General features: G+C 34.7%; 1 long non-coding RNA gene across 1 annotated transcript; it reads right to left on the bottom strand.

Moving 5' to 3' along the window:
• Positions 1-20902: 20902 nt before the first annotated feature.
• Positions 20903-21631, bottom strand: LOC132695885 (uncharacterized). Its single transcript, XR_009617901.1, has 3 exons — positions 21520-21631; positions 21053-21190; positions 20903-20996 (listed from the first exon to the last, which is right to left on the bottom strand). It is a non-coding gene; the product is annotated as an uncharacterized LOC132695885 (long non-coding RNA).
• Between the last annotated feature and the right edge of the window lie 5132 nt (positions 21632-26763).

Genomic DNA, 26763 nt, shown 5'->3' with positions numbered 1-26763 from the left:
TGGAACTACTGCTTGAGAAATTGAAATACAAAGACTATAGTTCGATGATTTATGGCGACTTAAAAATTGTGGGACTTCCACTAGGTCAACAGTCAGGATACACGCAGTACCTCTGTTTTCTGTGTGAGTGGGACAGTAGAAAGAAACACACAGCAACATTGGGTGCAAAAGAACTGGACAAATAATATTGTTCATTATAGTCTTATTGATCCACCAAAAAATCTCTTACCGCTGTTTCATAATAAATTAGGACTGATGAAGCAGTGCGTTAAAGCTTTAAATAAAGATGGACCATGTTTTAAGTACCTGCTTTTAGATGCAAAGCTAAAGGAATGAATTTTAGTAAGTCCTCAAATAAGGTGATTATTGGAAGATTTTGTGAATACTATAAGCGAATCTGAAAAGGTTGCATGGGTTTCATTTACTGATGTTATAAAAGGTTTTCTAGGAAACAACAAATATCGAAATTGCATGCAAGGTGAGAGGTTCCACCAAGATATAAAAGAAATAGATATCAATATCGATAGAATGTTGCAATGATAGTAGATGGCTGCTGTTGATTAAGATGGGACCGAAAATCCTCCAAACGAAGTTTTTCGACCAAGAGGGAGGGATTAACGTTTTCGAAAGATTAGTAAATCGGTTAGCTGATAAAATAATTTATTAGAAACAACCTTCTTTTTGAGTTCTCGTTGTTGCATTCATATCCACCAATACCTAATGTTCACTTTCTTACTGACAGAAATGAAATTGAATTTAAGAAGTTTATTGGTACTAGGTATTTACTTAATTTTAGTAGGAATAAGCGACAAGTTTATTAATGTGATGCCCCCAAGACATGTTTAATGATTAATAGACTCGTAAATATTTGACAGTATCAGCAACATGTGGAGGATTGTTATTTATTTTGTAATCAAATTTGGTCTTTCTTTTACCAAAAAGTATTAATTGAATTGTATTACCACGAGAAGCATTTTCTTGCAATATAACATCACAAAAGGTAAAGTTGAGGTTCTATCTATCAATCTAACATAGCCTAGCGTTGTGCTAACCTTATACAGTAGATAAGCAAATAGGTTTCTTAAAAAACAATTATTTAAAGATAAAAAATAAATGCATACTTTTCAAAAGCGATAATTTCATGTTCAACATCCGCCCTTTTTTTCGGGAGAATCTTGTCAAAATATTGTCAGATATCATTTTCGGATCGCTGACACAGAAAGAAAATAGAGCAATTTGATGGTTAATTTGGGTTAGTGTGAGCAATTTGTTTGAGGAATTGGAGTAAATTCTTTGGTTCTTTCAATCTGTGGACTAACTTCCGTCGTCTTATACTGGTGCAAAAGTCATGCCAGTAGCTGTTCTATATTCAGGATTCAGGAACTTACAAACAAGTTCAAATGGCTTGATGTTAACAACGAACTATGGTGGCAATATTCCAAATTTCTACTTTCCAAAGGTCTTGGTATGTGGAAGAATGAGCATGAAATAACTCTTTCTCACATTCTTGAAGCAACCTCAGATTTTCGACTTTAGGTTTTTACATACTCGCGACTTATTCGCACTCTTTCGTTTATGATTCTTTTGAAATAATTTTCTAGTAAAACCAAATATTTGGTATGATGAAATGTTTACGATTAAAAGCTTATCCTGCCGTTTGCCGGCTCTGTCAATCCCTTTCTGATTACTTTAAACAGAGTGGAAGAGGTAATCAATTTAACAATTTTACAAAACTAACAAAATCTATTCCAGATTTCTTCTCCCAAAATTTGACCAACTTATACCTCCAAGTTCGCCTCATTAGGGTGGCATGATTTATGCGAGATTGACGAAATAATAACATCTCAACCCAATACCTCCTTTTCAACAAATAAAAACATAAGCAAACTGAATATCATTATTAATTAAAATATGTTATCGTCATTATTCTTGCAAAACTGTAGCATCCTTTTTCAATTAAGATATTTATAGATTTTAAAAAAGTTATAATAAAGATTTATATGCAAAATCATATCATTATCATTGTCATCGACACCTAATAATTTCATCAAAATAAATTGAGATTAAATGTTTAAGTTTATTTCAGCAGGAGTTTTTTTACAAAGTACTTTGCGAAATGGAATGGTTCAATTGGAATTTGAAGAATAAACGACTTTACCTCATATTATTGAACAACGCATCCAGACCTGTCAGTATGTCAGTCATGATGTTTGGAGTTATTAGTCATCAATCTTTAATAAAGGTATAACGAGAACATGATTAGTAATTTATAATAATATAATAAATATTTTAAACTCAGAGAATCTGAAATCAAAAATTCTCATTTTAATTTAAAAATGGTTACCTGGAACATATTGCTCTTGTAACGGTCAAATTTATGAAGATATATCAGGGTCAAGCATGCCCCCCTGGGTCCCCAGATTTAAATAGTTTGGACTAGTTTGAATATTTCTTATGGGCGCATCTTAAAAGTCTGGTTTATCGCACCCCAGTTAACACTGTAGAAGATCTAAAGAATGGTATAAGAGCTTCCTGCGATTTAATAATAAATGCTGAATACTTCAAAGAGTGCGCGGCAATATGAGGAAAAGAGGAAAAAAATCTTTTAAGGAGGACACTTTCAACAACTTATCTAGTTTCGATGTTCAATTTTTTTTTCAAAAAAGCTGTTAATTTAGTAACAGATAACTTTGTTAAAAATGATTTCTTAAAAATAATAATCGTTAATTATTTATGTTTGTTAGAATGATATGTTCTTTCATTCAAACTGTAAAAGAAAAAAGAATAGTATTTTTTTTCTGAAAGACACTAGTTGGTAACTAGATATTATGTTTCAGATAGATATTTTATTTTTCACAAAGAAGTCCTCGATTTAACTAGTGGCGATCTAATTAACCAAAATATTATTTGTTCATAGACAAATTCACGCCATTGATTTCATCAAATTTATTTAAGACCAGGTTTGAACTTAAAAATAAATATTAAAAAAAAAATGATTTAGGCAAGAAATTTAGAGTGTGGATATCGCTGTTTGGATAGGAAATGTTGAATAGTTTTTGTATTAGGCTTTTGTTTAAAATTGAATTTGGGGGGGGGGCTAGTTGAGATATGCCGTAGAATTAATTAGTAAGGGCAGTGCTGGAGGTTGTTCAAGTCATTGTGGGGGTCGAGTTGTGTTCTTTCCTCGTCACGTCTTCACGTGTTTAGTGATATTCAGAACAATTGAAATAAAGTTTTTTTTGGGCGCCAGGGCGCGGACTGCATGGAGTGCAGCGCCTGTAGAAATAAGAGAAAGACGCACAGATGTGATGGATGGTCGCAGCCATTCTGTAAAAAATGTGGTGAATTGGCGAATTCTGAGATAAGAGTTATGCATTTAAAAGAACGAAAACCTGTTTTTTTTTGCTCAAAAGACGAAACAATTGAATTGCTCCATAATTTGTCTGAGGCTAAGAACCAACTTATACAAAATAGGGATGAAATTATTAATCTACTTAAGGATGATATAGACCGTTTGAAAGAAAAAGTGTGTCAAATTGGCCAGGTGCAATCCACCTACGCAAACATAACCGCTAAAGAGACTGGAGTTTCGCCTAAAATATCGAGCATAATCAACAAGCCTAGTTTGATAATTAAACCAAAAGGAGATCAAACCGTAGAGGAGGAGAAATCGTATATTATAGATAAAATTAAACCAGCAGATATAAGTATCGGTGTTAATAAAATTAGAACAACTGCATCAGGAAAAGTATCAATAAGATGTAGATGAAAGGAAAACATGAAAAAGCTAAAGAAAAGTGACCAGAAAAACCTTCAGAACTACGAAGTACAAGAAATTAAGCCAAGGCCCCCGCGAATCAAAATATTAAATTACACTGAAATCTAAATGCTGATCAGATTGAACATTCTATAAAAAAACAGAATAAGTTTATAAATAAAGAGGATAAGCTGGAAGTGAACTATACAAAAAGGACAGAAAACAGAGGATCAATAATTGTTGTGGAGTGTTTTCCGAATTTGTTTAGCAAGCTTATATATAATACCAAAATATACATTGCTTGGGAGCGATACATTGCCATAGAGGACTTGTTTGTTACAAGATGTTTCAAGTGTCAGAGATTTTATCATAAGAATAGTGAATATCACATGCGCAAAATGTGATGGTAGTCACCCAAAGCAAGAATGTGCTCCACAGATTAAGAAGTGTGTCAATTGTGTTGAAGCAAATGGAAAATATAACAGAAAATGCGAAATAAAACACTCTGCTTATGATCTACAGTGACCAACCTACCAGTATCACCTACAGGACAGCATAGTGAAGTGATTGGTGCAGCTGATAGTTTAGAAGCAGTAGGTGCAATAAAAGGAACAACAATCATGCATATTAACATAAGAAGTGTTAAAAAAAAATTTCCGGAGTTACTCACATTTTTAGAAACATTTTAAATACATTTTTGCGATGTCATATTATTCAGTGTTTTCAGCTTGAATCTGTTTCACGTTTTAATATTTCTCATTAAAAAACGCATTATAATTTTAGTCAGAATAATGGAGTGCTTGTGTTTATAAAGTCAGAGTTGAATCCGTGCGTAACAACACACAAGCTGGATACATTTAACATTGTAGTAAGTAGAATAAGCTTAGAAATTAATAAAATAAAGTATGGAGTTAATGCTTTGTACAGATCGCCACAGGGTTCTATTCGCTTGCTTGTTGATGATTTGGAAAATTACATCATAAGTAGGATGGATGGGGATGTCGAGATTCTTGTCGGCGACACTAACATTGATTTGCTGAATACAATCACAATGTCCGTGAATATCGTACCGTACTGTCTGGTTCCGGATAATCCCATCCCATCACGTTAAACATCCAGAGTAACAAAATAGCAATGCGAGAGTAAAGACAACAAAACAAACAAAAAAGAACAAACGTAACAAAAAAACATTTAATATTCAAATTTTATTCTCTAAGGCCACGTTTAACTGAGCAACTTCTGTTGATACCATACTATAGTCTCGTCGAGTCGATTTTGTGGTATGGGATAATAGCCTGTGGGAGGGTTGTACAGTACGGCGTTGAGACCATTGAATGTGGTTCAGAATAGAATCCTTAAAGTGATTTACAAAAAACATTACTTATATCCAACAAATCTTCTCTATAAGGAAAAGGATGTTCGATCGTTATACAATTATACATCTATATGGTTTGTTGTTATATTTATTAGAATAAAGTCTCCCTAAACCAAAATCAATCATCTGTATACCACTAGCAGAATAATGAATAGACAAGTACAGGTACCGATGCCTACAAGTAAATACTATAAAAATAATTTTCAATATTTGGCGCCTACATATACCAAAGCCTTCCATTAAACATAAGACTGATGAATAAAATAATATTTATATAATAAATATATTGTTTTTAATATTTTGTTGGATTAGTTGGGCGGGACTGAACTGCATTACGTTATGTTAGTTTATATAATAGGGTAAAAGGGTAGTATAGAGTTTTAAAATAATTATTATCTTATTTTTAAGAAAGCGCATACAGGTTCTTAGAAACCTAGGCGCAACCAAAAAATTAAGTGTATGTAAAACTCCTTGGACTTGGAATGTATTTGTACTTGTTAACTCAGCATGTTAAATAAATAAATAAATTTCTCTGCATGTTGTCATATTAACGATATTGCTACGACCATGCAGAGAAGGAGTTTTTATTTTTTTAAGCGAAAACAGTATATCGGATTGAAAAAATTCAAGAAATTAAATTTCTCTAGAAATCATTGGAGAATGTAAGAATAATTTTTATTTTAAGAGAAATGTCTGCCAAAATAACCATGTGAAATTCTGTACGCCCGCCACTGGTACACTAAATAATGCCTTTTGATAAATAGTGTGCGCCAAAATCATTAAAATATCTAAAGTGGTATTACAAATATTAAAAAAGTATATTTTATTTTTGGAAACTTTATCACCTTGTATGCTAAAAGTTAAGATGTATGTTCATATGAAGTTTTCTTTTAAAAATGGACTAATTGACATCCAATTAGAAAGCAGCTTATAAAAATAATCTCCCATTTTTAAAAGAAAATCAGACATTTTCTGAGACACAGTGGATACACTGTATAAGCAATTACACAGTAAAATAGTAAACTAAAATTTGTTTTTCAGATTTTTCGATGGATTTACGCGTTCGAAAATGTTTTCGAAAAACTCAAGTAATTGAGGTTTTCATGACGCTTCTTGATTTTGACTGGCAACGTCAGATCCTGAAAACAGAGGACACAACTCTTTTAATTACACAATTCTATTATAATTTTGCATGCCTACAAATTAGAATTGCTTAAAACACGACTACTGTCGAACTTAATTTAAAATTAAATCTGAATAAGTAGGTCAGCCTTCTTATTAAGTACTGTAGCAAATCGACCGTCCAGTGTGATATAACTTATATTACACATTGATTATATTATACTTTTGGTTTCGGATATATTAGCCATGGTATTTCCATGTTTGTCAATTCTGACGGTCAAGTCACAGGTAACTCAGCGAATATATCGGTGCTGTTATGCAAAAATGCAGCGAAAAATTAATGGTCCTAAAAAAGTATAGTATGCAACACGTTTGACAAACTTCATCAGTCACTCGTTAATTAAGCACTCAGTAAATAAACTGGTGACTAATATGCCGTTTATTAAACTCTGAAAACATACTATTAACGCCAACTTCAGTTTTCTTGAGCAAATGTATAAATATGTTGCTATTCTTAACAGAAACGACAAGGTTATGTACACCATGTTCGAATTACCTGTATTTATGTAAAACCGTATTTGGTGACGTTATTTTTTTTTTTGCAAAAATATTAAAATAAGTTGCCCTTGTGTTGCCATACACATTTTTTTGCATAAATTAAAATCATATACAGGTTTTCATTTCATTAAACAATTTATGAATGATTTAATTAAAGTGAATTTGAGGACAATCTATAAAAAAAAGTATTTTTGCACATATATTTGACAATATATTTTTATTCAATAAATAAGGAACAAAAATATTAACAAGCCTTTTTTATTTACCACAAGAGGAAACAGGTCAAAAATTAGAAAATAGCAGTTGTTACATCTCCTGCCTCCTGTTTTAATTTGATCTATGCCTTCTGGGACACTTTCTTTAAGATCTTATGTTCAACTGACTATATCTACAATTATTTAGTATGCGTTTTGTATTTACTTCTTTAGTGAAATTAACACAATCGCTGCACTAGACTGGAACGTATGTAAAAAAATTAATTTGTTTCCTCAAAATCGGTTTTTTACTTATTTCAACCCCTAATCCCCAAGTTGCTTTATTTTGTGATTATACGATAGTGGTATCAACACAATCGCTGCACATAGACCGGAACGAATGTAAAAAAAAAATGTTCATTTCCCCAAAATCAGTTTTTTTTATTATTTCAACCGCTAATCCCCAAGTTGCTTCATTTAAATTTTGATGAAATATTCGTTTTGTGATTATACGCTAGTCGTATCAACGCAGTTGCTGCACATAGATCGGTAGATCGGAACTTATTTAAAAAATACATTTTGTGTTTCCCCAAAATTCGTTTTTTGCTTATTTCAAGCCCTAATCCCCAAGTTGCTTTATTCAAATATTGGTGAAATATCCCTTTGATGTTTATACGTCAGTGGTATTAACACAATCGCTGCACATAGAACGGAACGTAGGTAAAAAAACAATTTGTAAATTATTTTTTTTTGTCAAAATCGGTTTTTTGCGTATTTCAACCCCTAATCCCAAGTTGCTTTATTCAAATTTTAATGAAATATCCCTTTTGTGATTATACGATAGTGGTATCAACACAATCCTTGCACATAGACCGGAACGTATGTAAAAAAAAATAATTTGTTTCCTCAAAATCTGTTTTTTGCTTATTTCAGCCCCTAATTCTCAAGTTGCTTTATTCAAATTTGATGAAATATCCATTTTGTGATTACATGTTAGTGGTATCAACGCAATCGCTGCACTACTCCCGTCTGTAAAATACCTAATTACCAATCGATCTAGCGTACGGGAAGCGTTACTTTACCACGTCAGTTTTATTTCCCACGGATCCGAGCCACTTCGGACATTTCCGGGATTTTACAGCACGGGTTTGGGAGCAATCGGATGTTTTCGGAGATATTTTCCACTCTTTGAATTTTGACGTCTGTCAATTCTGACCGTCATGTCAGTGAATGTATTCATGTTGTTTCGCAAAAATGTTCCCAAAAACTAGCGGTCGTAGAAAAAGTATAGTATGCAACAAGTTAAGGTTTTCGAACGAAGGATCTCGTTTTTAAAAAACACTTTTTATTTTACAAACAGAACTACGAGGTTTTATTTAACCCGTTACAAGGAGAACTGAACGCAAAGTACAAAGTTGTTATATATATAAAGTTCTTATGCAAGCGTCGCGTCGCAGATACTGGGAATACTGAAGCTAGCATTTCATCAGCATATTCTATCACATAATTCCTCCCTCCGAAGTGGAAAACAACAGGGACGAAGGGTTGTTTTCGGAAGACTGGTCGTTCTTGGTTTTCTTAGAATCTTGCAGCAAATGGCTCTTGTAGATTTTCCATGCTATAACTATTAACAAGATTAAAATAAACATCATTCCTGTTGAAGTGGCGAGACTCCAAGTGACTGGATGAATTTCATAACCAATGTCGGGGATCGATGATTTCGCAGCTTCTCGTAGTTTTTTGATCGTATTGAGATCAATCGATTGTAGTTGGAGTGGCTGGTACTTTACATCGTGATGTTCCATATTTTCAATTTTAATGGGTGGCAGTGAGAATGGGTTTGCTTTAAAAATTTCTTCTTTATTCCAAAGCTCAGTATTTTGGGTACTTATACCACAATTATATGGAACATTGATTAGGCAGGCTTCTTCAATAAAAGCTATTTCTTTGTTTCGACAATTCATTTGTAATTTAAGTTTCTGTTCCGATGGTATTATCAAAACAAATCTACTAGTGATTGGTCGTATTATATGCGTTGAAATATTTACATTGACTACGTGGCAATTTTTGTTTTCGGCATATTTAATGAGGGTTGTCACACAATCACCGATGGGCTGGGTAAGTTGATTTTCGCAAACGTAGGTGTCTTCAATGATTGGGCAGATTGATTCTTGATATTGTTGCATGTCAGTGCCCAATATTAGGTAGGGTGAATTAGGTATAATTAAGGAGTGATTCACAGGTACTGGGAACAGGTGGAATATTTCAAAAATATATTTAAGAAAAATCGGAATATGGACGGCAAAAATTATTTTATCTTTTGTAAATTTAACTTGTAAGTTTGCTAACTGATAATAATTATTTTGATTTTCAAAAATTAGAATTTGATTATCACCATAAAGAACAGTCAATTTAAAAATTATTTGTTCTAATTCAGCCGCAAATGTAATGGCATTTTCTAAATTATCCAAAAAAGTTATAAAACTTTGGCAATTTAGAATAATTTGCATTAGTGTATTTTGAGCTTTAATGAAAGTAGTTATGTCAGTAATAGTTTTATTTGAATTATATTCAAAAATGTCTATATGTTTTTTAATAGCTTCTTGATTTTTCTGTAGAAGTGTTATAGTATTATTATAGTTGTCAATCAGCTGTTGAATCAACGATGTTTGCTTTTTTAGTTGGATGTCAGATGAATGTTTACTACGCACAAGTTCTGTGATAATTTTATCGTATTTTTGTCCATCCTCTGAATCGAGAGTGCCAAAAAGCCATTTCGAGAATTTACCTACAACATTTATTAAACCTCTTTTTGTACGGTTATTAGGTTTTATGTTACCAAGTTTAAATTTTACTTGTGTAATTAAATATCGAACATTATTAAGTAAATTATTTCCATTAATATAGTGTACATTCTGATAATTATGTTTATTTGTATAGTTTAATGATTTTGAGATTACAGCGTAAGCGTATTCTAAATTACGTAATTGATTAAAAAGTTGAGATGTTTCTACAAAATGCAAAAATGTATGTTGATGTTGAATTATTCGAGCATTTCCTAAGCGGAAGGGGAGAAGTGGTGTTTAAATTGGGATAACTTCAATATCATTATTCGCTATCACTAATAACAGCGTAGCTCCAAGAAGGAACAGCGTTGTCCGGTTCATTAACCTGCGAAGAAGAAAAAGCTTTAGGTTTTTGGATCTGAGATTTATGAATTATTTTTTTATTTTTTGTAATAATTTTATTCCCAATATCTTGATCTATAATAACAGGTTTTCTTCGGGGTTTGTCCTTACTACGTTTTGCTGTTTTGTCAGTAACGTAAACCTTTGTATTTTGTTTCATTTCAGGTGGATTTTCTCGTTTTTCGTTTTGTTTTTCATTTAAACGTATTTTTGTTTCTAACGATGTTTCGTAAATTTGTTGATAGACAGTTTTTAGTCTTTCACGTCTATCTGCGATATAATTATTTACAATGATTTCATCCGTTAAATCAAAGGGATTTAAACCGTTTATTTTTCCATTAATTACGTCAAAAGGTTTTTGTTTTGTTACGCTATGCATTGATGAATTGTAACCTATAATTGCGTATTTTATTAAATTTTTAGGGGCTTCTTTAGAGTCTTTAAATTTTAGTACCCTATATAATTCAACAAGAGTAGAGTGAAATCTCTCTATTGGACTATTACTATTAGAATTACCGGGAGTTATAAAATGAATTGCAATTTTATGCAATTTACAGAAATCTAAAAGCAAAGACGTTTTAAATTCCGTACCATTATCACACGTTATTTGTTGATGATGTTGATGGTGTGATGACTTATAAAGGTCGCTAAAGCGTCTAAGATAGCAATTGCTGTGCAAGCGGGTTCTAACGGATAAGCTTGGGCGTACCGTGAAAATACGTCTATAATTGTAAGAAATTTTACGTTACATATTTGAAAAGTATCCATATGGATGGATTCTAATGGTTCAGAAGGGGTCGGTGTCAACATAAACTTTAATTTTGTTGGATGTCGATCATATTTTGTTTGTTGGCACGTGTCACAATTATTAATATATTCAGTTAGGTCAGTTTTCATATTTGGCCAATAATAGAGCCTTTTTAATGCTATTAGGCTTTCATTAATTCCTCGATGACAGGTTTTTTCATGATGATATGCAATTAGGTCTTTTTGTTTTGTCCTGTCAGTGACGTCAGTTAAAAGAGTTTTCGATATTACCAATTTGTAAGCATGGTTTTTAAATGTATTTGGTAACAAAACAGATAGTTCTCGATTTAAATCTATTTCGGTGTTTTGTACATAAAGGCAGTACAATTTTGTTGGATCCAAATAATCTAAATAGAATTTAATTATTTCTTTTTGATAGTTCTGACTTAAATAAACAGAAAATCTAGATTTATTTTGGAATGGGTAACTCCTAATCACGTGATAACGACCGTTTGTTTTTTGGTTAAATATTATTTGATTAGAATAAGTATTTAACCTATTTTCGGTAATTGGTATATTTAATATTGGATCTTCAGCTGCTGAGTGTACTGTCTCACCAGTATTAGGAATATTTGGCGGTTTAAGTTGAATGTCCGAGATGATATTAATTTTTGGAGTGTTTACATTTTCTAGAGGGTTAAACACGTCTTCAATTTGTTCCAATTGTTCAAGGCTTATATTTTGATCTTCTTCATGTATGTATTTATCGATATCTTCATTAATATCTCCAGGATTTCCGAAAAGTGACTCTTTATCTATCATATTTAGTTCGATGCGTGATAGGGCATCAGCGTTAGTGTTGTTCAGTTTGCCTTTCTTATAATGAACTGTGTAATCAAACTCTTCCAGTTTTAGTCGCCATCTTAGCAATCTGGAATTTGGTTCTTTCATATTAAACAGGTATTGTAGAGGTTTGTGATCGGTAACTATCACAAATTTTTGGCCAAATAAATATGGTCGGAAATATTTTGTTGACCACACGATTGCTAATAATTCTTTCTCTATGGTTGAGTAATTGCTTTCAGCCGGGTTCAATGTCCTAGGGGCAAAGGCTATGGGAAGATCACTACCAATTTTTCCGTGGCTGAGAACCGCTCCTATAGAAACATTAGAGGCGTCCGTTGTCAATATAAAAGGTTTTTCGAAATCTGGATATTGTAGTATTGGATCATTGCACAAGATATTTTTACAAAGATCGAATGCTTCTAGAAATTCTGGCGTGTGTTTGATGGTCGCTCCTTTCTTTAGGCAATTTGTGAATGGCTAGGTAAGTTTTGCAAATCCGTTAATAAATCTTCTATAGTATCCTAGAAGGCCTAGAAAGGATTTTATGTCTTTTGCTGTTTTCGGTACAGGAAATTTCTGGATTGCAATAATTTTCTTGGGATTCGGTTTAATTCCGTTTTTTGTTATTATATGACCCAAAAATTCTACTTCGGTTCGTAGGAATTCCCTTTTATCTAGTTGAATTTTTAGTCTAGCTTGTCGCAGTTTTTGGAAAACAAGTTTAAGATGTTTGATGTGTTCTTCTAGGGATGACGAAAATACTATGATATCGTCCATGTATACTAGACAAACCTTTCTCTGTACATCACGCAAAACATTATCCATGACGCGCTGGAATGTCGCGGAGGCGTTTTTCAATCCAAAAGGCATTCTAACAAACTCAAAATGACCATTCTCGACACTAGAAGCTGTTTTTTCTATTGATTCCGGATCCATTGCGATTTGATGAAAACCAGATGAAAGATCGATAGTTGAAAAATAATTACACTGTCCCAATTTATCGAGTATATCATTTATATTAGGCAATGGATAGCGGTCGTCTATCGTTTTCTCATTTACCTTACGAAAGTCACAAACAATCCTCCATTTTTGCTTGCCGCTGGCGTCAGGTTTCTTCGAAACTACCCAAATGGGGCTGCTCCAAGGGCTTTGGCTGTGTCTAATGATGCCGTCGTCTAACATTTTGTTAATTTGCCGTTGAACTTCCTCTTTATGGATAAAGGGGTATCTATATGATTTAGTGTATACAGGCAATTCATCCGTTGTTCTTATACAATGTTTGATTTTATTGGTGAATGTTAACTTTTTGTTTTCATGATGGAAAATATCGTTATATTCTTTACAAAGCCTTATTATAGCAGATTTTTCTTCTAAATTTAAATGTTCGCAACGAATTATTTTGGAAATGTCGCATTTACTAAATTGTTCTTTATGTTTTGGTAAGATGTGTTCTAAATTAAAAAGTTCAAAATTTTCTTTATGAAAGTCCGGAAAAGATAAAACTTTTAGAGGTTGTGGGAAATTTAACGTTATATTTTTCTCAGTGTAATTAAAAACTTCTGTTTGCGCAAAACCGTTTTTTGCAGTAGTAAGTGTTTCTGGAAAATAGAGACCTTCAATGACTTGCTCGGGAATAATAACATCATTGTTTTGTGTTACTGGAATTCTTACGTTAACAATTTCGTGTGCATTCACAGTAATACAATATATTTCGTTTTGTGGTTGTCTAAATAAAATTGGTATATTAGTTGTATTATTCCTTAATTGTTTATTGACAAGATCGATAGAAAAATTAAAACGTTTTAGGTCGTTTAATCCTATTATACCGTCAAAAAATTTATGAAAGTCAAAAAGAATAAAAGATAGGTTGGTATTAGCCTTTAATTCTGGGAAAGCCGGAATATCTGCTTTAAATAGAGTTTCCTTTTCACCAGTTCCTGTTTTAATAATAGTTGGGGAATGATATATTTTTTCATAATAAAATTTTTCTGCAATGGAAGGTCGAAGAATCGAGTGAAAATAACCAGTATCAATTAAAAGTTTAATTGCGGGTTCTTTAATCTGGATGTACGGTAAACTATTATTAATTTCGGTATACATTTCTAATGTCATTTCGTTGAGTCGCATTGGCTCGTTGTTGTAAAATTTTGAGAGATTTGATTTTCAATTTCAGGGTGTTCGTCAAAATTTTGAGTGTCATTAAAGTATTCAATTTGATTTGAAAATTCAATTTCAGAGTATTCCTCTTGGTGAATATTTTCATTTTGAAATACCGCAGATGTTTCATCTGTTTGTACCGCGTTACTTTCGTCGATTTGGTATAATTCTTGAGAAATAAAATTTCTAGGGCCAGTAGGTTTGAAATGGTTAATTTGATTATTTTGACGTGGTATAGTATAGTTTGTTCTTGTTGACATAGGTTCGGGTTTATTGTTAGGTACCTGACCTGTCGGTTTAAATACGTTTTTAGGTGGGCCAAAAACTTGCCTATTTGTAGAAAAATTTCTTGGAACTTCGCGTGGTTGAGGCATATTAATTGGACCTCTGGGAAAACTATTAGTCTGGGGAGTAAACTGATTTTGATCATGCCTAATTCTAAAATTTTGGTTATGTTGATTGTTGTTTTGAAAATAATTTGTAGGACGAATCGGTTGTACATAATTAAAATTTTGGTTACTAAAATAATTTGGATTTTGTGAAAATTGTTTGACGGGTTCGATAGAAGTATTAGGCAAGACTTTTGATTGAATTGGAGTTCTGAAGATATTTTGTGTATATTGAAAATTTTCCTCTTCAATAATTTGGGTCATAGCTAATTCTATACAGCTCGGATTTTTAAGTCTTATAATACTTTTTAATTGTCCTGGTAATCCTCTAATAAACGTCCTTAAACAAATTTGATCGTATTGACGTAAATGAATTACTTTGCTTGCATTATCCATAGTATCGGCAGGAAATGCATTAATTTTTTGAGCAAGGATACTTCTTAAAACTTGTAATCTTTTCCCAAAATCTAAAGGATGTTCATTTTTAAAGGGGGTGGCCATAAACAAATCCTGTTCTAAACATTCTAAATTTCGTCTATCGCCAAAACAATTTAACAAAGCTCCTTTAATATTGTCCCACGTTACTAACTCCATTCTACAGCCTACTAGAATTTGTGCGCGATCAACAAGTTTCATTCTTATAGTTCTTAACAAATATTGTTTTAAAATTTCGTCGTTTCCTTGACCATATGTATCAAAAAGGAAATCTCCAGCTGATAGAAAACTATTTAAAGTGTTGGAATCACCATTATATGGCAGAATACTATCTATAAACATTTTTAACAAAGTGTAATTTACACCTGAATTCGACGATTGATTAGAATTCATTTTCAAATTGATTTGACTATTCTCTACTTTCTTTTCCACTAAATTTAACGAAGTAAAAAACGCACTTAAATTGTCGACGTCTTTATCTTCGTTCATAAATTTAATTGATTTTGAAATTTCTTAAAATTGAACTTAAAACTAAGAATCCTAAAATTATTTCCACCGTCCTAACCAGGGAAGATGAAAGGAGAACAATAGGAATTTTGGGCACTAACCTTGATTTCTCTTAGTCGTCAGCCTGTTCTTCCTATTGGAATTTTCCTTGCGTAGCACTGCTTGCGGGGGTGATTTCTTGCCTTCCTTGCCCTCAGTCGAACTCAATCACGTTGGGTTTGTCAGACAGTCTATCACTGGTTCGTTTTAGAGTCTAAGGGTTGAAACCCACGTTTCGCGATCAAATCGTCCCGATGACGTGGCTTTGACCGAAAACTACCCCAAATCCTACCGACTGCGCCAGTTAAGGTTTTCGAACGAAGGATCTCGTTTTTAAAAAACACTTTTTATTTTACAAACAGAACTACGAGGTTTTATTTAACCCGTTACAAGGAGAACTGAACGCAAAGTACAAACTTGTTATATATATAAAGTTTTTATGCAAGCGTCGCGTCGCAGATACTGGGAATACTGAAGCTAGCATTTCATCAGCATATTCTATCACATAATTAACACGCTCGGTAAACTTTTTAAGTCAAATGCCGTTTACCACACTTGTTGCATAATATACTATTGTTTCCCCAAAATTCGTTTTTTGCTTATTTGAACTATGTTGAGTTCAAAATTATGTAAATTGCTTTGTCATTTTGTTTATCTTAAACATGCCGAACATTTCAGTCAATATGACAACAGGGCGTTGCACGCCAAACCGGCAAAGTCTACGTTTTTGCTAGACCAGTAACAATTTTGTAGCGTTACGGGCTAGATAATTACGGCATGGGTCGCGACGTCGCCGCAATGTGAGACTACAGTCCATGTATAGAAAAAAATCAATAAATATTAAGTGATTGAGGAAACGCTTGTATTATGGAATAAACTTAGTGGTCCATCGAACGGGATTGTGATCCATCGAGTGGAGAGTTTTCATTTGCGAAAATTATACAATGTTCCGCAAAAGAGAAAAACGAGGCAATTGCGAATTACAGATTGTTGGATTTTGTAGTATGTGGTCTCTATTGTGTCTGTCAAAAAGCAGCAAAATGGCTGAGCAATTAAACCAATTAATTAGAAAGCGAGCTAGTGTAAAAGAGAGCTTACCTCAATTTAAAACGTATTTAACTAATTTCAATGTGCAAAGTGAAAGCGCATCTTCAGAAAATGCAATTGTGTTTATGCAATTGCAAATTAGAACAGAGAAAATAATCGAGTTATTAGATATTTTTGAATAATATCAAAGTGAAATTGAGGTATTATGTTCGGAAAATGATTTAGAGAGTCAATTTAATGAGAGGGAAGTTTTCCAAACAGAATTTTACAATATTGTCGCAAAGTCAAAAAATATTTTGGGTCATTTTAATGATACGAACAACAAAAATGAGTGTTTGCAAAATATTACGCATTCGGATTCCAACTCTGTCATTTTTCAGGAAAATTTACGGCCAAATTCGAATGAAACGATGAGTGTACGATTACGTTTAATAAACTTACCAACGTTTGCTGGAAACTACTCAAAGTGGTTGGAATTTAGAGACACGTTTGATAGTTTAATTCACAAGAATAAGTCGATTGGCGAAATTCAAAAGTTTCACTATTTCCGTGCGTCACTTGAGGCTCCAGCAAAAGAGGTAATTCAATCGTTCGAATTTAGCGGTTCAAATTATGAGATCGCGTGGGACATTTTGTGCCAAAGACATGACAACAAGCGTATGTTGGTGCAGAATCATATTACGGGGATTTACGACATACAGCCCATAAAATATGAATCTTCTTCAAGTTTGAGAAATTTAATTGATAACGTAGATAGGAACTTATGAGCCTTGGAAAATTTTGCAGAACCTGTTAAATTTTGGGACACGATAATTTTGTATCATTTTGGCACTAAACTTGATTTTCAAAATAAAAACAGAGATGCCTGCTTTAAAAGATTTTAAATAATTTCTAAAAAGCCGCGCAGACTTGTTAGAGACCTTGGAAAACAATTCCCGGACAAAATTGAAAGAAAATTTTACCGGGCAGAAACAAAAGGTTTTTGTTGCTGGGGTTGAAAACAGCAAATGTGTTATTTGTAAAAGCGGTCATGACATTAGTGAGTGTAAGAAATTTTTGGAGTTGACAACCAGCCAGAGAATTGGGAAAATAAAACGAAATGCATGTGTTGTTTTTCGAACAAGCATTTTAGTTTTAATTGTCACGGGAAAAAATGTTCGCAGTGTGGTTTACGTCATAATGTTCTATTACATTTTAATAACCAACGCCAAACTGAACAGGGCATTGTTGAAAGTGCCGCAATTGCTGACGTACAAAAAGTTGTAGAAGCGTCTTCAAATGAAGGAAGTAAAACCTCTGTGGCGCTATCGAGTAGAAATTGTGGGACTCAAGGACAGGTGTTACTTTCTACAGCGATTGTTAAAATAAAAGATTTCAGTGGAAATTTTCATCATTGCAAGGTTTTGTTGGATTCAGCTTCAATGAGCAATTTTTTTATCACTGAAAAAATGTGTGACAAACTTCAGTTAAAAACAAGGGAGGCAAATGTGTGTGTGGTTGGGATGGGTCAAAACACTGAAAAGATTTCGAAACGGTGTGAAGTAGAAAAGTTGTTTAATCATTCCGAAAATTAATGACGAGATTCCTTTGTGTGAAATTGAGTTAGGGCCAATAAACATTCCAGGAAATATTTGTCTAGCAAACAGTGAATTTCATTTGCCTGATGAAGTGGATATGTTAATTGGTGCAGGTGTGTTCTGGAAACTCAAAAGAGTAGAAAGAATCGGATTAGGGGAAAACAAACCTGTCTTACAAAACACTTGGTTAGGATGGTTAGAATGGCTACATCAGTGGACAAGGATCTCTAGTCAAACCTAAGAAAACGGTGTGCAACCTAAGTATAGGTACAGAGGTACAAGACCAAATGGCCAAGTTTTGGGAACTAGAGGAGCCAGGTGGAGGTCAGATCGATGGAATGACACGGGATGAAGTTGATTGTGAAAATTTGTTTGTGTCAAAAACAAGACGTGATCAGGATGGTCGATTTGTTGTTGCAATCCCATTGAAAATGAGCATTGAAAAATTGGGAAATTCTCGAGAGATGGCATTGAGGGAGAGGACATTTGCCAGGAGCAAACAACTACATGTAGATTATTGTGAATGCATTAGAGAGTATGAAAGTAGTTTATAAGTACAGGATAGGACATCCCCACTCCTCGCCCTTTTTGTGGGCGTGTCCTCCTTCCCCACGGCCCTCTTAGCTCCTCCCCCTTTACCCATAATCCCTTGAAACTGGGCCCCATTGGATAAGCAAGCACCAATGGGGGTTTAATCAATCCCCCTCCTCTAGTTTGCGATGGCGGCGAAGCCAATCAGAGCCCAGATATTTTCCCACCCGTAAGAAAAGCAATGGCGTCAATGAGACTTGATCATATTGTTCGCGTGACCATCTGCACCCTCCAGCGGTTCGAATGTAAACTAGTGTTCCCTCTTGGAATAAGATTTTCTTTATTAAGGTAACCCCACCTAGTGAATATTGACCAAAACATTTATTTTAAAAACATATAGTTCTGCGAATGTTACCCTCGCGGGTACAAACTGTACTTTTTACTATTGCGCACAAAGGACAGGGGAAATAAAGACGAAAAGTGTTGGATTTCTTTTTTCGGAACTAGAAGCTGGCAGGCACCACCAATAATATCTGCAAAACAAAAACATGGTTAAAATTTTCATTAATAAAGTAGGATATTAGAAACCATATACATTTTTAATTTACTAAGCCATCTACCGTGCGTTAACTTCATACATATTTCCGCATTCTTCTGTTTTAAGGTATCGTGAAATATTTTACTATTTATCTGGGAAAAGTTCATATGTCGAAAATATTATGTGTATGTGGCCGTGGTAGGTTTTCTTTGCTATTATGATTTTATTTTTATTATTTAATATTTACAAAATTAATTTATCTATCTTATTGCTGATTTTGGTTTTCTTTGCTATTTTATTATTTGTTTTTATTATTTAATATTTTCAAAATTAATTTATCTATCTTATTAATGATTTTAAGATATCGCAGTCAACTTTACTATTTCATCAATTCCTTTTATTTATTGCTGATCTTTGAGGATAGTGTACATACTTTTTTTCGTAACTTATCTGTATCTACCCTTTAATTTCCTATCAACCCATAAAGCAAACTCGAAAGGCATCTTAACTAAAAAGTCATATACTTTAAAGCTGCTGCTACTACTACATGAAAGTGTGTTTCTATGGCAATCTCAACAACACTGAAATCTGGACGCTTATACTAAATACTGTAATACTCTTCTCTGCTAACGCTCTAGGAGACGCTATTTGAACCCTGTTCAAAGAAAAACTTCTACAGCCCAAATAACCTCTCTGAACCACACTTAAGCGCATCACTCTTTCACTATCTTGCAGCCTTCAGATTAATATTCCGTACTAACTACGTATGCCAGAGACGAAACGTTCTCTTTTCTAATTTTTTTCTATGCGCTACATTAACGAACAGTATCTGAACTTTTCTGTCTGTGTATTTTGTTAGCCACCTTAAAAAAAATAAAAAAAAGTATGCGAACCTAGAGGATATTTTCCATATTTTTCACAAATGGTGACAACAATTAATGCAAGTATTATTTTTAAAAATAATTCATCTTTCGCTATGACACGAAAACATCGATTTTTTAATTCTAACTTTTCTCATAGAGCTCCCTTTAGTCTATATCTGTTCTTTAACTAAATCCCCGCCTTTTTGAAAAACCAACCTCTAAAAATATTTAATTTTCTCTAATATAAATTTGTACATTTTCCGCAATATGTGTGAATATTTTTGCTAGAGCATTTAGTTACTCAGTACATGTCCTAATCAATATTTTAAAAATATAATTATAATGATACGTGTTTACGATTTGAAGATAACGAAACATTCCCCAGTTTTATAAATGAGAGCTCACTGCCAAACTACCAAACATCACAGTACAAATTACCGTACTACGCCCCCCTGGACAAAATCAGGTTAGTCAGCGTCATTAAATCTACCTGCGTTAACGAATAGCGTATTGTTAATTAAGGTTTAATACGCAGAAAATTTAAGTAACAAATAATTGAAATGAAACCCACTAACATCATAAATTATTTAAAAAAAAATTGAACAGTTGGAATTTACTGGGGTAACCAATTTGGCACTAAAAATGGAAAGTTTCGATACTCTACTATTTTTAATGCAGAGACACAACGATTTTCTAGTTCTGAATTTGATCCGGGTATATGACCATAGTTTACGCCGACTCTAAAAGCCATGCAGTCTAGGCAATCAGAGTTATTGAACGCCCCATTTTGTGTATTATGTTCAAAACAGAGACTCTCTGGGCTTACGACGTCGCTACCAGCTACTACTTTCAATAATATTAACACAAATAAAAGTAGGTGGCATTTCTATAATACGTGCAAAGTTTATGTGAAACTGACTGAGAGTAATGCACCAATATGTTACTAAACATATTTCCATGGAATTCCGTAAGAGCTTACCTCCAAGTTTTCTCATTTAGTCAGTCAAAGCAAAGTGGTGGAAATATATCAATCGCCTACGTTACCGATGGTACCCGACTGAAGCTTCTGCGTCTTCTTAAACCCACGTGCCGACTTAAAAAGATACTGGTCTAAGTCTCAATATTCCTGTTAAAAAAAGAGAGGTTCTATATTGCCATAAATATGTGTTTTCAAAATTTTACCTGAATGGTTCGTGATTCCTTATATATGCAGTGTTGGCAGCAATGTGGCGACGACTACGCTGAAACTTTCTATATCTCGTGTCCCCATGACTGGTCTGTTTCATATATGAAAGCTCACCTGGCACGGCTTTGAACCTCCTTAAAAAAAAACATGCAAGACTTGTACTTATCATATCAAAGTAATATGAGAAACTTATATTTTATACCAAAACTTATTTCATCACCTCCAAAGGGGAGTAGGGGTTTCTAAAGTATGGTAGGTACATCTCCTTATTTTTTTTAATTAAAAAAAGTGACATAATTACGCGACGTAACTCGATCCGGATCGTTAACGCGTCTCAAAATGGGGGTTTAGAGATGCTGAGGCCATTAAATTGATTCACTAATACCAGTACATACTGAAACCCCTTATTTCCAAAATAAAAAATTGTTAACTGTTAACACACAAAAAAAAACTCTTTTCTCACCAATTATATTTCTGTGGTCGTTTTCAGAATTTGTCGAACGTAGAATCCCAAGAGGATAGGTCCGCAATTTCGAAAAATGTTCATGTCTCCCCGCTATACATTTGTACACGAAGCAGGGCCGGATTAACAGCAATTATATTCTTGTCAGTCAGCATACAGCCGCCGATTGAATTCTCGGATTCTTCTTTACTAGTTGCCATGGTCTGTCAAATATTTTACTTAAAAAATTGTATATTTTTTTACAAATAATATACCTTTCCTAAAATAATTCCGCCTTTATCAAGTTGGACAAGGGCACGTCTGTCCGCTTTGAAAAGCGCGGCATATGTATCTTCCAAAATGATCCAAATCGTTAACCTTTAGAGGTTCGACGAATACAATGTTCATTCAACCAGGCCTTCCGTGAGGGCAGTTTCGAAAATTTTTGAATCCTCGTTATGCAAATCTAAACGGAGCAGGCTCGGATTGTCAGCAAATACACAACTCGCCGATTCAATTCTGAGATGTCTGTCAAATATTTTAATTAAAAAAAATCTATTATTTAGCAGCAATATACCTTTTTAAAAATAATTTCGTCTTTTTCAAGTTCAACAGGACACGTGTGTTTGTTTCGAAAGATTTCGTACTCTGTAGCTCTGTCGAATTCTCCAAAATTCGTTAAACCTTCAGATATTTTCAAAATTTGTACAACGCAGACTTCCACTCACGCAGTTTCGAAATCTTTCAGGTCTCCCCGCCATGAATTTGTACACGAAGCAGGGTTGGACTATCAGCAAACAGCACATCCGTTATTTTTCTTCTCGGATTCTGCTTGACGAGTTACATCGATCTGTCAAATATTTAGCGTAAAACAAAATTATCTATTACTTTTACCAAAAATGAAGTACCTTTTTTCTTTAAAATAGTTCGTCCTTTTCGAGTTCGGAAGGTTTCGTAGTCTATATCGTCTGGCCAATTGTCCAAAATCGTTGAACTTTCAGAGATTTTCAAAATTCGCCCCAACGCAGCCTTCCACGCACGCACGCAGTTTCGAAATCTTTCAGGTCTTCCCGCTATGCAATTGTACACGAAGCAGGGTCGGATTGTCAGCAAACAGCACCCCCCGTCACTTTTCTTCTCAGATTCTGCTTGACGAATTACATCGATCTGTCAAATATTTAATGTAAAACAATCTTATCTATTACTTTTACCCCAATATTAAGTACCTATTCAAAATAGTTGCGCCTTTTCGAGTTCGAAAGGTTTCGTAGCCTATAGCCCGGCCGAAATGTCATTGCATTTGTACACGAAGCAGGGTCGGATTGTCAGCAAACAGCACAAGCGTCACTTTTCTTCTCGGTTTCTGCTTGACGAATTACATCTATCTGTCAAATATTTAATATAAAAAATATCTATTTTACCAAAAATACATGCTCTTCTAAGATGAATTAGCTCTTTTCGAGTTTAAAAGGACACGCATCGTCAGCTGTAGGATGTTTTATTATTATATTTTCCAGTGTCTATAAATTAATAAACAACAGAAGCTTCCGAATACAAAAATTTCAACATGAGTTTTTTTTTTCTTGAAACTTAAAAAGTTCTAACCCCTAAAACTATATTTTTAATACGCTGGCGGACGTATGACAATCCCCAAAAATTACCATATTTAAATTGTTACTATTGATATATTTCTATTCCGAACTTCACCCAATACATGCAAAAAAAAACTAGCGAATGTTATTTATTATCTCCGATGGGTGGATGATTGAGAAACGTTTAAATAAATCTACCTTCATTCTCTCTATCTGTTACTTTCCACAATCCGAATATACACTTTGTCCCCAAAAATCTTGTAAAATTTTATCTGCTTAACTTCTTCGCGTTATTCATATGGCTGAATTTTTTGGGAGATATATCGTGCGTTATTTCTATTAAAATTCTGAATAAAGGATTTAACTACGCAATAGCTCCAAAAAGAGTACCCGTCGAAGAGATCGTTTCCAACGTCGAAGCAAGTCTTTCCACCATAGACGAACAAGATGCGGAGTTAATTAGGCAAGATGTCGCCAGAGTCTTAAGACAGTCAAAACCACCGCAACCAAACTTAAGCAGAGAAGAAATGCAAGCCTTAAGGAATCTAAACAAAAACGAAAACATTCTAATAATGCCAGCAGACAAAGGAAATGCCACTGTCGTCATGAATACGTCGGATTATAATGCAAAATTGGAGGATATTTTGAACGACCCAATATACAAACTAGTCACCAGAGATCCCACGACATATTTGGAAAAAACAACTAAGTCCAAAATTCTCGATTCATCAATAAACGAGGATACAAAGAAGAAACTTATTCCGAGGGAAAAATCGAGTCGTTGCCCAAAATTCTACGGGCTCCCAAAGATCCATAAGGACGGGGTTCCCCTGCGTCCAATCGTAAGCGCCTTTAACTCACCATTATGCAAGCTGGAAAAACATCTGGCCAGTGCACTTCAGCCTATAGTGGAAAAGGCAGATTCCTATGTTAAAAACTCAGAACATTTCACTCAGATTTTAGGTTCTCTCAGGATGGACAAGGACGACATTATGGCAAGTTTCGATGTCAAATCCCTCTACCCGAGTATTCCAGTAGAAGAGGCACTCTTGCTTATAGAAGAAAACGAAGATCTTCCGCCATACATAATGGATCTGTCAAGACATTGCCTGAAAAACGCTTACTTTATGCACAACGGGAAAATTTACCGACAAATAGATGGAGCAGCAATGGGATCATCTCTCTCACCTGTGATTGCCAACCTCTTCATGATTTACTTCGAAAAGAAAGCAACAGAGAAGGCAAATCTGAAGCCAAAACTATGGACAAGATACGTTGATGACGTATTTGTTGTATGGCCTTTTGGCAAGGAGGAGCTTTTGAAATTCCTAGATCATCTGAATTCCATTCACCCAAGGATTCAATTTACAATAGAACTTGAAGAGGATAACAGTCTGCCCTTTTTAGATGTGCACATCACAAGGACCGAAGATGGACACTTGGAACACACTGTCTATAGAAAACCAACACACACTAATAGATATCTGAACGCTAAATCTCATCACCACCCATCACAGATACAGGCAGTGGCAAATACATTAATTGCTCGGTCCTTCAGGCTCACAAACGAGAGGAACAGAGATAAAGAACTGAAGAAAATTAGTACCTGTCTTCAACAAAACGGATACCAAAGGCGCACCATCAGCAAGGCAATCAGTAAACAACAACAGCCGCAGCAGAGAGTACAGGACGAGACCCAACGAAGATCGATCGCTGTCCTGCCATACATCAAGGGGGTTACTGACAAAATCGGCCGAATATTACGGAAACACGACATATCAACGGCATACAAACCTGACCATACCATCGGAGCAATACTAAGAAACCCAAAACAAAAAATTACTCTGGAAAACCAAGGAGTATACAGTGTAGCATGCGGATCGTGCAGCCTGACGTATGTGGGACAGACCAACAGAAGGATTTCAGCCAGGCTCGAGGAACATCGTTTAGCCATAAGAAACAAACAAACAACATCTGCTTTGTTTCAGCACCAACATCAGACAGGCCATAAAATTGATTTCGGCACTTGCAAACAAATAGCTAATATTCCTGATTTTAGGACTAGGATTATACGAGAGGCCATCGAAATAGAAAAGTCCGGACACCTCAATACGAGAGACGACGCTCTGCATTTATCCAACACGTGGAGAACGATAATCAAACAGCAGAGCGATGCGCAGCAGCCAACGGGGACATCGCAACTACGATCGGGCGAAATTAACAACGCGACAATTCAGGGGGCGGAGCCACCTCCCCCCACGCACAAGCAGCACCGTTACCATCTCCGGCGCAGAGTATAAATACCGCACGCACCGCCGATGACCTCCCAGTGTTCGAAGTGTTTTCGGAGCGCGAGCATTGAAGATGCCAAGTGAGATTTTGGCGAAACGTCTGCAGGATTCCAGTCGGATGCAAGATTTGCAGTATTCCAGTCGGATGCAGGATTCCAGTCGGAGTTCAACGAGCGAACGGATGATATCCCGGAATATAGTGTCATCACATTTTTCCATCCGTGAATCAATACGTGAGAATATCATACACCTTTACGGGAAGGAGATCTTTACAGCCACCAAGTGTTATGAAAAACTAAGACAAAGGAGGGTTATTTCGCTGTGCAACTTGAATTTTCTTAAAAGCTGCCGCAACCAGAACTTGCTGCCAACATTTACAAGGTTGTCTTATCACACACGAACCAGAAAGACACAAGCTATCCTGGACAAAGCTAGCAAGGCCCTACTCCAAGACCAGATCAGGCGGACCCGGTACGAAATTAGTGAGACTGAGCTACAACTTTTCAGACTCCACCTGAAACTGAGCAACAAGATCCATCAGTTGCTGTGGGACCGCATAGAATTATTAACATCATGGCGCACTGAGAAAGACAAGGACATCACGTCAAAAAAACTGTGGAAGAAATTAGAAATCCTTCAGTCAAATTCCAAAAAATCAGGACAAGTGCCAAATACAAACCGAAGCAGTACAGTTCATAATATTTCAGCATACCATCTTTCCGATACAGAAGTCAGCGTACTGAATAAAGGATTTAACTACGCAATAGCTCCAAAAAGAGTACCCGTCGAAGAGATCGTTTCCAACGTCGAAGCAAGTCTTTCCACCATAGACGAACAAGATGCGGAGTTAATTAGGCAAGATGTCGCCAGAGTCTTAAGACAGTCAAAACCACCGCAACCAAACTTAAGCAGAGAAGAAATGCAAGCCTTAAGGAATCTAAACAAAAACGAAAACATTCTAATAATGCCAGCAGACAAAGGAAATGCCACTGTCGTCATGAATACGTCGGATTATAATGCAAAATTGGAGGATATTTTGAACGACCCAATATACAAACTAGTCACCAGAGATCCCACGACATATTTGGAAAAAACAACTAAGTCCAAAATTCTCGATTCATCAATAAACGAGGATACAAAGAAGAAACTTATTCCGAGGGAATATATATATATATATATATATATATATTCTCACGTATTGATTCACGGATGGAAAAATGTGATGACACTATATTCCGGGATATCATCCGTTCGCTCGTTGAACTCCGACTGGAATCCTGCATCCGACTGGAATCCTGCAAATCTTGCATCCGACTGGAATCCTGCAGACGTTTCGCCAAAATCTCACTTGGCATCTTCAATGCTCGCGCTCCGAAAACACT

Source organism: Cylas formicarius, unplaced genomic scaffold (genome assembly GCF_029955315.1).
Source record: "Cylas formicarius isolate icCylForm1 unplaced genomic scaffold, icCylForm1.1 PGA_scaffold_12__32_contigs__length_19106922, whole genome shotgun sequence".
Classification (NCBI taxonomy): Eukaryota; Metazoa; Arthropoda; class Insecta; order Coleoptera; family Brentidae; genus Cylas; species Cylas formicarius.
The sequence above is the reverse complement of the archived record's forward strand: the minus strand, read 5'-3'. Positions and strand labels throughout refer to the sequence as shown.